Below are 11,164 nucleotides of genomic sequence, written 5' to 3'. Positions count from 1 at the left end.
GTAACCCAATCAATTAAAAAAATGGACAAATAAACTCAATTGAAACTTCTCAAAGGAAATACAAATGACCAATAGTTATGTGAAAAAATATTCAACTCTTTACCCTCACACTTAATTTCCATGTTACTACAGTTGGAATGGCAATCATCAAGAATGTAAATAATAATATTAGCAAGGATAGAGAAAATAACTTTTGCTCTGTTGTTGGGAATGTACAATCATGTATAAATCAACATGCAGTTACCTTAAAAATCTAAAAATAGAAATCATATGATCCAGCTGTACCACTTCTTAGAATTTATCAAAACAAAACATAAGGCCATGATACTTTAGACATATGTGCATACCCAGGTTATTTGAAGCACAACTCACAATATCTAAGTTGTAGAATCAGATTTACTCTCTATGAGCATATGAATGAATAAAATGTGGTATATATACACTGAAAGGAAAGTGACCACAACACTCGGAGCAACCAAAAGATCTTTATTGCAGCAGTGCAACAAAGAGAAAGGAAAGAAGGAAAGAGAGAGAGAGAAAAGAGAAGAGATGAACAGGGAGAGAGCAAGAGAGAGAGACAGAGAGCACGCGTAAGAAAGATAAAGAGCGAGAGAGAGAGCAAGAGAGAAAGAGCAAGAGAGAGAGGGAGAGAGAGGGAGAGAGCAAGAGTGAAAGAGCAAGAGAGAGGAGGCCTGGCAGGAGGGAGTTTTTATAGCCCAAATCTAATAGGGCCTCTGGGTCTGCAAGCTGCCTTGTTGGCCCAAGGGGGGTTAAGTGTTCAGCCTTAAGCAGGGTTGAATGTTCAGACTTGAGGCAAACAGGTGATAAAGGACCAGATAAAGGGGGGTTTGAGTGTGTGGGCTATCTTGCAGCCAACATCTGTTCAGCCTGCCCTGCAGACAACACAGTTCAGCCTGCTTTGCACCCAACATTCCTCCCTTTTTGTTTTTCTAAGTGACACAGGGGACAGCGTAAAGTCCTCTGGCTTCTTCCTGCTTAATGGTGGGCGGCGTTAGACCTAGAAGGGGAAGTGGAGGAATGTTCGGGGGACAGGTCTGAGAACACCAGGGCAGCCAGAAATAACACTCAGTGGCTACAGACAACTACTGTGGTAGGGGTAAAGTCCATAAAAGTTCCTTGAAGCCACAAGTCCTCGATGGCATCAAACCAGTCCTAGATGGAGGAGATTCTTGGTATCAGCCACTGGTCCTGTAGCAGGGACTCTAGGAAGTATTGGAGGTGGCTTGGTTGAATCCAGTAATGTTAAGGGTGACAGCCTGATTGCAGCCAGTGGAAGGGCAATCACCTTGACCCATAAACTGAGAGTGGGTGGTGTCATCCTGGTGTCATGTCGCTTGGATGCAGAACCAGCATCTGTGGTTTGACATAAAAACTTGAGAGAGAATAATGATTAGTAAAAGAAGAAGAGGGTTGGAGAGAAATTTTGAGTTTGGTGGGCATGGTGGAAGTCCACATTTGGAACAAATGCCTTTTTAAGGTGGGAGACATGGTGGTACCAGGGGGAGTTTAGGTTTGATGCTTCCTTGTGGGGATACTGTAGAGCAGACAGAATAAGCAGAGTGGATGTGCTGGAGAGTAGTTCTCACTCCTAGGAAGTGAAAGAGGGGTTGTGAAAATTGGAAAAAGGGTTACAGAGGGTTTTAGATAGGCACAGAGTCTCTGGAGCCAGAGGAGTTGGTCATTAGTCGTAGGTGTCCATCTTGGGCATCAGAGCTGGTAGTCTTAAAGAAGTAGTTGATTGACCAGCTTGTTGGTGAATTTGTGTATCTGATCTTGCATGAACTTCTGTAGGCAATTTAATAGACATGGTCCTATTAGGAGAAACATAGAGAGGACTAATAGGGGTCCTGTGAGGGTGAGGAGCCAAGTCCATACTTGACTGAACATTCCCCATGGAGCCTGTTGGCTTAGTTGCTGTCTCCTCTTTTCTAGCTGTTCTTGTCCTTTATTACTCCTAGGAATGACTGGTTTTGGTTAACTGTTTTTGGTAGGTGTTTAAGATCAAGTTGGTCAAAATTGACTTTGTTTCTATCTATTGTTAAGAGTCAGCTGAGTTCCCATAGGGGTCACTCGTGGGGGAGCCTGAGAGCAGCTTCTTAGTTCTGCTAGTGCCATTTGCGCTAGGATGGGTCCAGGTCTTGCTTGACCATGTGGCTTCCCTTGGAAGCATCAGGGATGTCTCCTGTCTCCAATGACCCTCCTATTCACAGCAAATGCACTGATTGGCTTTTCATTCTCCAGTGGTCTCATTAATCTCCCTGATCAGGAGGTTATGTGGCCCAGAGTTGCAAAGCTCTTTAGAGAAGTTACCTGTTCCTTGGATTCAGACTGACTCAGAGGGCCAGAGCCAAATATTGGTTTCCTTGGCCATTTTAGTTTAACTTTAAGTCTTGATCATAAACATCCAGCAAAGTCAGTTTCACCCTAAATTAAGAGTGTTGGGCTTTAGCTGAAGTCTGGCCTACTTTGGAGTCATTCTGACATGTATTAAGATGGGAAGCACAGCCTTATCCCAGGTAAGGCTAAGATTTATAAATCTTAGGTAAAGTGTTGTAGTATTGAAGCTGATCTTTTTTTTAATATTATTTTATAAAATTTACATATATTATTGCTTGATGTCACATGAATACTAGGTAATACAGTATATTACATTTAAATTGTACCCAGTGTATAGAACTTTATATTAATCTTATTGATAACAGGTCCAGTTATAAAACATTAAATGATATAAATAAATCTCCGATATGTTATTTTTATAAGCCTAAAATAACCATGCAACCTTTTGGAGAACACCAGCTTGATATACTTTTTTTAAAGCTTATATCTTAATGACATATACCTGGAAAATATGAACACATTTAATGTACAAAGAAGAGTAATAGTATCACAATTACTACTGATGTTTTTATATTAATCAAGTTTAGCTTTTAAAGAAATAACATATTACAATATTGCAAAATAACAGTTGTTGTTTAACCATAGTTGTATATACAGACCTTCTTTAGCACTTACTTAAACCTTCTTATTTACTTAACAGACTTTCTTATCCAGAAACACATTTTCCTTCTATTAAATCCATACCTAGAACCTTCTAATTTCTCTTTCCTATTTGTTAACTCTTTTTTTTTACATTTTTAAATAATCCTTGTAAATTTCTGAATTTAGGCAAATTATTTCATTTTAATAAGAGATATTTTGTTATTTGCAGCACACAATTAATCACATCTGTTGACCATTTCATGAAAACATGAACAATGTTTAAGTATATACAATTATACTGTTGTAGGAACAGACAAGGCAAGGCACCTAAGATAGCACTGAAGATAGGGAAATAGTTTTATTTGGTTGCAACCGGATTCAGAGGTCACATCTTCTGTTGTAATCAATTAATCCCCTGAACCCCAAGTTTAGGTTGTTTCAGAATTTTGTACCCAACATGTAAGGGAAGTGGCTCAGAAGTTTGCAGTCTGCAGAAGTTCACAAAAAGCAGTTTTTTTCCCCTCTGTTCTGGGCAAGTTAACCCTTCAAGGACACTTGGGAGGGGGAGAGCTTTTTCTCTTTTCCCTTTCTCTCCTCTTCCCCCCACCCTCCCCACCCCTGCCAGCTGTTATCATGGAGCCCAGTTGGTAACATCCTTATCTTAGACATGTAGCCTTCTCTGTGAAGCCCCAGCTCAAAGCCAGTGGCCTTGTTTTACATATTTTGTGAAAAACTAGTAAGGGGGTGTCTAGCTTTTTGAATGCTGATTTTTCCAGCCAGTGACCAAGTAAAACAGGGCAACAGGAAAATAGGAAGTTTATCTACATTAAACTTTTTGTAGAGATTTTTTTTTTTTTTTTTTTTGCTGAAAGTCATAAAATCAGCCATGGTGAAGATTTCTGGAGAAGGTCAGTTAAGCCTTTTCTGTGGGCCTGGGTAAGGAGGGGAAGACGGGAAGGTGGGGCTGAGAGCAGCTTGGTGGATCTGAGAATGAGGAAGGAGTGATGTAAAAGAACAGGATTTTCCCTAGCAAGGAAAACTTGAGCAGCAGAACAGGTAGAGCAGAGGGGAGGATGGGAGTGAGTATCCCAAAAAAGCCTGTAAGGGACAATTCTTAGTAACCTGTTTTCAGTGATGACAAAGCAACTTTAAAGGCCATTTTCACCAGATCTCTGATAGGGGTCCAAGGGCTCTCCTCAGCTTGTTTGAGCTTTGGGTTAGTTGGTAAGAGGACCTGGTGGCACCTGGTGTGGGCGCTGACAGGAGAAGAGAGGAGTGAGTGGGTGAAGGGATTCCTTCAGTACCTGCTACCTCAGGAAAGAGGCAATGGTTTGAGGAAAGGCGGTTGTTTAGGTTTTTGATCTAGTAAGTGGAGAGAAGAAGTCAGGTTGTTCAGGTGGGGGAGACAGTGGAGGGGCTGGGGCAGAAGGTTGAGGGTGAGGACCTATTTGAGCTGGGCGATAGGGTGGAAATTCATCAGTAGGGTCAAAAGTAGTGGATGAGTCCAGAGGAGGAGGAATTGGGGATCAGTGGATGTGGGTGTTGGTTTGCAAGCCAGAAGAATTTGTAGAGGTCTGCAAGAGGTGCAGAGAGCACAAGCAAGAAGAAAGCTTTGATATAGCAGCTTTTTACCCATTTTTTCGAATGCTCACAGTAATTGTAGAGATCCCTTAGAATGGAGGGATCCAGGGACCCAAAAGGGGGGCCATCTGCTTTGGTTGTCTAAGGGATAAGTGGGCCAGGCCTGGGTGCTATATTTGATCAATTTTGGGGGTTTGATGTCTGGTGTCAAGGAGAGGGTTTTGAGGTTATCCAAGAGGCATTGTAGGGGAGAGTCGACCGGCAGAGAGGACACATTACCCATGTCGCAAAGTAGTATAAGGAGGAGGGAAGGGGATGCAAACTTGGTAAAGAGGAGAAGGAAGGGGACGCAACCGTAGTATAAGAGAGAAGGAGGAAACTGATTTATTGGCAAAAGGGGCGTCCCCGCTAGAGCCAAAAATCAGGAGTGCCTTAGTGGCAGGTTCGAGCTGCAGAGATTGGTCATCACCGAATCCTGACAGTCGAAGCTCTCGTCCTGGGCGGAGCTGGAGCCGTGGGAGACCTTGGCCAAGGCTTTTCTTTTCGGGACCCCTCCTGGAGAGGCCGGAGACTTGCAGAGCCGGAAAGAGGGGAAAGAGAGAGACAGGGGAAGAGGGAGGAAGGGGAGGGTAAGTGTCTGAGGACTAGGATTTTAGGAGAGCCACCAAGATGGTGAAGGTCTGGGTGGACTGTGATGTTCAGTTCTCTGTTATGTGTCCCTGGAGGTTACACAGTCCTTCGAGGGAGACCTACAAAGCCTATGCTGGTAACTAACAGCCGGGAAGGGAAGGGAATAATTTTGAACCCAGGAGTCTGTTCTGCCCTAGGAAGGAGTCCCTGAGGGCCACCGTAGCCTTGAAGGCTGTGGTGGGGTGTTTTCCTCCCAGCAGGTGGGCAAAGAGGTTTGCCGGCCAAATCCTCCTGACACCACCATTGGGTTTAGGACTCCAGGAAGGGGAAACTCACCAATCGAAGGCTGGTGGTGGATGGAGTTCTGGCAGTTGAGAAAATGGGTTCAGGCCTGGGTTTAGGCCATCCAGTGAGTGGCACTTCCAAAGGAAGAGGGACCCAAAAGTGGGTTTTATCCCTCTCCCGGGTTTCGGCACCAATGAAAGGAAAGTGACCACAACACTCGGAGCAACCAAAAGATCTTTATTGCAGCAGTGCAACAAAGAGAAAGGAAAGAAGGAAAGAGAGAGAGAGAAAAGAGAAGAGATGAACAGGGAGAGAGCAAGAGAGAGAGACAGAGAGCGCGCGTAAGAAAGATAAAGAGCAAGAGAGAGAGAGAGAGCAAGAGAGAAAGAGCAAGAAAGAGAGAGAGCAAGTGAGAGAGGGAGAGAGAGGGGGGCCTGGCAGGAGGGAGTTTTTATAGCCCAAATCTAATGGGGCCTCTGGGTCTGCAAGCTGCCTTGTTGGCCCAAGGGGGGTTGAGTGCTCAGCCTTGAGCGGGACTTGACACAAACAGGTGATAAAGGACCAGATAGAGGGGGGTTTGAGTGTGTGGGCTATCTTGCAGCCAACATCTGTTCAGCCTGCCCTGCAGACAACACAGTTCAGCCTGCTCTGCACCCAACAATATGCATATTCTCTTTAGCAAGTCACTGCAAATAAACATTATCATATTTCTGGCAATGTTAAAATGTCCTTCCTCAAATGAAGTTTGTTCCCTTTTCATTCTAAATGCACTGTGTCCATGAACTGACTCAGGTCTATAAGTTGGTAAAATATCTGCACCCTCCATTATAATACTTCCAATTACATACATTTCCCCATGCATGAAAGTTTTTATTTTGTGCTTTGTTTTAAATATTTTTTAAAAATCTTTTAATTTGTTTTAATTAGTTATACATGACAGTAGAAAGCATTTATGCATTTTGATATATCATACATAGATTGTGTATAATTTCTAATTTTTCTGATTATACATGTTGTACAATCACATTGGTCATGCAATCATATATATATATATATATATATATATATATATATATATATATATATAAATAATCATATATATATATATAATCATATATATATATATTTATATATTTTATTACAAATATGTGTGTGTATATATATATATATATATATATATATATATATATATATATATATTACATAAAGTAATAATGTCTGTTTCATTCTACTATCCTTCCTATCCCCAGATCCCCTCCCCTCCTTTCCCTTCACTCCCTCTATCTAATCTAAAGTAACTCTATTCTTTCCTATTGCCCATCCCCCTCATTTTGACTTAGCATCCACATATTAGAGAAAAAAAATGGCCTTTGATTTTGGGGGGATTGGCTTACTTTGCTTAGCATGATATTCTTCAACTCCATCCATTAACTGGCAAATTTCATTCTTTTTTAAACCTGAGTCATATTCCATTGGGGGGAATATATATATATATATCACATTTTCTTTGTCCATTCATAAGAAAATTGAAATACAGAATGCTACATAAAACAACAGATATCACAGAGGTAAGTGGCAGAAATGGATTTCAAACTCAGACAGTGTATTTTCAGAGAATATACCCTGAATCACTGTGATACACCATCCCTAGTTCATTATTTTCTCAGTATATACCTGATTATTCTTCTATTCTCTCTCTAGTTGTAACAAGAAAATTAAACAAAAAATTTTTAAAGATCTAGAGTCACTTTTACTATGCTTTTCTTCCTTAATTCTTTTTATTTCTTTCTTGACCTAGGTATGTACTATTTCTTATATTCACTAAATTAGTAATTGTATATCTTCTAAGAAAGCTTTTCATCTCACTTTCTTTCATTAAAAGCAAACATTTTTAGCAAAAAATAAGGATGTATACCATGCATTTAAACATATCAACTATTTTTCTAAATATAAATTTATTTATTATGAGTTCTAGTGATTGAAGAATATTTTTAATTTATTTCAAGAATAGGAGGTATAGAATTTTTGTATTTTAAAAACTACAAGAGATTAATACTAATTTTAAATATCAAAAATATTTCCAAACACATTGTTTTCTATTATTAAAACTACTGTCTCACCATCACAGTTGTTTTGGGATTACATATATATACAGAACAAAAACTTAAACACAAGATAAAGAAGATGAAAGATAATGAACAGAGATAATTAAAAGAGCAAAGATATTACCTAGCACCATGTAAAAGGGAAATTCCAAATTAGAAATTAATAGTGAATATATATAGGAGGTTTGTTATGATCAAACAATATGTGTTATTCCCTCTATCTTTTTTCTCTTTCTGGGGCTGAAGATTCAACCCAGGGTCTCACACATGCTAGACAATCTTTACTGCTGAACCATACCTCTTCCCTGTGTTACTAAGGAGAAAATGGTCATTTAGCTGGTGCTCCAGTGTGAACACTGGAATGTGTCCATTGCTTGCATAACTAGGCTACCCAAGTAGTTTGCAGTGAATGGAAATAGGAAGACAATTCTTATTATTAGTTGCAATATTGCAAGCTTTTGTGTTCTGCTCCAAGCAGATAACTGTGGACACATGTCTGACTTCCCCTTTGTGAAATTAAACCTCTTAATGGGGATTCATAGAAAACGTTCTGAAATTCTATTAGTTGAAACTATTATACCAAGTAATTGAAATAACAGATCATTCAATTCATATATTATGGTATAATTACTGTTTCTTAACAAAATCCAAAGCATTAAAGAATCTGATTTAATTCACAGTGATGGCATCAGTGACGGGAAATCCTGGGGTTATCATACCTTTTCAGTTTTAGTGGCTTGGAGGTCAGTATTTCTAGTAGAATTCAGCACTTTCCCATCACAAATGCTAAATTTTATTAATTTCACAAGTTGTTTTAAAATTCAGCAGAGATATCAAATCAGGTAACACTTTTCTGATAAACTTATTGAACAGAGATTTAGTTTTGTAGTTAGAATTGAGGTTTAAAAATGATCTGTTACTCTGTTGAACATTGGAAAACCTGTGGAAATATACCAGAAAAGTTTTGTCACATTCTTAACCTTCCACATTTCTAAAAAAAACTTAATCCATATCAAAGAATATTACTTTTAAATATCATTCTGTCTTGGATTTCTTCCAAAGAAAGATGACTATCCTGGTGTTTGACATTTTTCTAATTGAAAGCAACTGATACATCTTCAGACCTTTTTTTTAAATTTTACTTTTAATATATAGTCTAAAAAATAAAGTTTTTCTTGAAGCTATCTCATAACATCCTCTCATCAGCCAGATAGTTCTAATTTTGTTGACAGAAGTAAGTTAATTTATTAACAACAGTTCTAAAGGGACTAATATGACAAATATTTAGTAATAAAAAGTTATTAACAATTAAACTGCTTTGGTATAAATACATAAATAACCAAACATTTGATGGATGCTTTTCAGAATATTCCAGAATGTAATCCAGAGTACATGAAATTGAACAAAAAATTCTCAAAGCCTGAGTCTAGTCAATATTGTAATTAGTATACAAGTCTGCAATAAGTAAAAGGAGGTTCAATTATTGTGGTGAATTGTATTTTTACATATATATAAATTTCTTTTCCTGAACTCATTTCAACTATTACAGGATAATGAGGATTTAGTACACTTCAGTGTCACAAATATGCTCTTTCTCAACCCTGTGACAATTGACTCAAGTCTAAATTAAACTCTTCTAAGCTGCCAATCTTGTTGAACTCCATTTTCACTGAGCACTATTAATTCAATTATTAACACTCTACTTCTTTTGACTGATTGCACCTTGGAGTTTCTAGAGAAGTAATGGAACTGAAACCTATATTCTTTTCTCCCGTTTGTAATTACAGACTGCAATGATTATGGCATAGCTATGCCCAATTTCCTATTTCAGATGATCAAGAGGACCTCATTTAAAAACAGAGATAGTAGGATCCCTTCTGAGTAAGGTTTAGTATGTATAAATGTTTCCCTTTTGAGTTTTAGTTTAGGAAGATTTGCAATTATTAACTCATAAAATATAATTTAAATTTTTCTTGGATATATACTATGTCATTTTCTGGCATATGTATTTAATTTTATTATAGATTAATCTTGATGTCTTTTAGTACTGTTAGATGAATAGCAGTATTTAACTAATTTTTTTTTATTCAGAATAATTAACTGATTTAACAGTCTGTGCTAGCCTTTTCAATAGCAAATAATTGCGTTGGCTCTTTGGAAGATATTCTTAGAAATCCAGATATATGGGTAAATTTTCCAATCAATAAAAATCTTAGTAATATTCCTTTTATCTCATTCATTTTAAGGTTTTTTGTATTTAAAAAAATTATTACAGGCATGCAATCCAACTGTAAATTTAATGTACATTTAAATGCAATTAAAATTTATTATGGTACTTGAAAAAGATTAGACAAGGCTACATCAGTAATTACAATGTGCTATTTAGGGAATAATCATGAGAAAAAAAAATCTATACATATTAAGAACAAATGCAATATTTTTTCAAACATTTTTATTGGCAGTTAGTGAAATTTATGAGCGCAGAATTTATGGGTATGGGATGGCCAACTACATTCATTTGAGTGGCTTAATATGCTTAGTTTCTTAGATGGATTTTAAAATCCCTTCACTAGGGTTTTAGAAAATATTAATCTGCTCTCTATTCTTGGTTCCAACCACAACTCAGTTCTGTAGAAGCTGCTGAAATATCAAATTAATTTTCTTGAATAAAGAACATGAAGTGACTTTATTTAAATAAAAGATTCCAATGAGACTTCAATGTTAAAATTTTAATATGATAATAAATGATAAATTTTAAATAAACTTTTATTGTACTATTAATATGTATTCACATAAAATTTGCAAAATTAATGCAGAGTTCCTATATATCCCTTGCCCTCATTTCTCTAGTATTGACATTGTGCATTATGGTGTATTTGTTCCAAACTATTATATAATATTGATAACATGGTTCTTAACTAAGTTCAGACATATTTATATTTCCACTGTTTTTGCATAATGCCTTTTTGGTGCTTTAGATTCCCATACAGGATGCATTGCATGTAACTATTATGAACCCTAGGCTTCCCTACCTTTGACAGTTTCTCAGAATTCCTTGCTTTTAATAATTTTGAAAGTTTGAGTATTGACTGTTCTGCAGAACACCTCCTAATTTGCATTTCTCTCATGTTTTTCTCATAATAAGACTATATTTATCAAAAAAGAAAAGCACCATTCTCAATGAGGTTTTATGCACATGTGTTAACATGTGTTAGTCACTAGTAATGTTAACCTTGATTCTCTGACTGAGATATGGTTCCTCATTTTTTTTTTAAATTGTAAATTAACTTTTCCCTCTCCTTTCTATACTGTACTCTTTGACAGGAAGTCACTATGGGTAGCTCACATTTAAAAAGTACTCCATTTCCTTGAGAGTATCTACATAACTTATTTAGATTTCTTTGTGGAATATTTATTTCCATTATTTTTGTATTTATTCAATTATTTATATACTTGAAAAAACTTTTGTGTTATAATTAAATTCCATTATTATTTTTGTTTCTCACATGCTTCCAGCTTTGGCCACTGGAAATTCTTTTACTTGGCTCCTATAACCCCATGCC

The 11,164-nt window shown here is 37.2% G+C and overlaps 1 long non-coding RNA gene across 1 annotated transcript; it reads right to left on the bottom strand.

The window, feature by feature from the left end:
* Positions 1-3,875: 3,875 nt before the first annotated feature.
* On the bottom strand, positions 3,876-5,079 carry LOC139706439 (uncharacterized). The gene is made up of 3 exons (XR_011708019.1): positions 5,051-5,079; positions 4,123-4,256; positions 3,876-3,932 (listed from the first exon to the last, which is right to left on the bottom strand). It is a non-coding gene; the product is annotated as an uncharacterized lncRNA (long non-coding RNA).
* Between the last annotated feature and the right edge of the window lie 6,085 nt (positions 5,080-11,164).

The sequence above is a fragment of the Marmota flaviventris genome, chromosome 7 (assembly GCF_047511675.1).
Source record: "Marmota flaviventris isolate mMarFla1 chromosome 7, mMarFla1.hap1, whole genome shotgun sequence".
Classification (NCBI taxonomy): Eukaryota; Metazoa; Chordata; class Mammalia; order Rodentia; family Sciuridae; genus Marmota; species Marmota flaviventris.
Note: the sequence above shows the minus strand (reverse complement) of the source record. Positions and strands in the feature narration are given on the sequence as shown.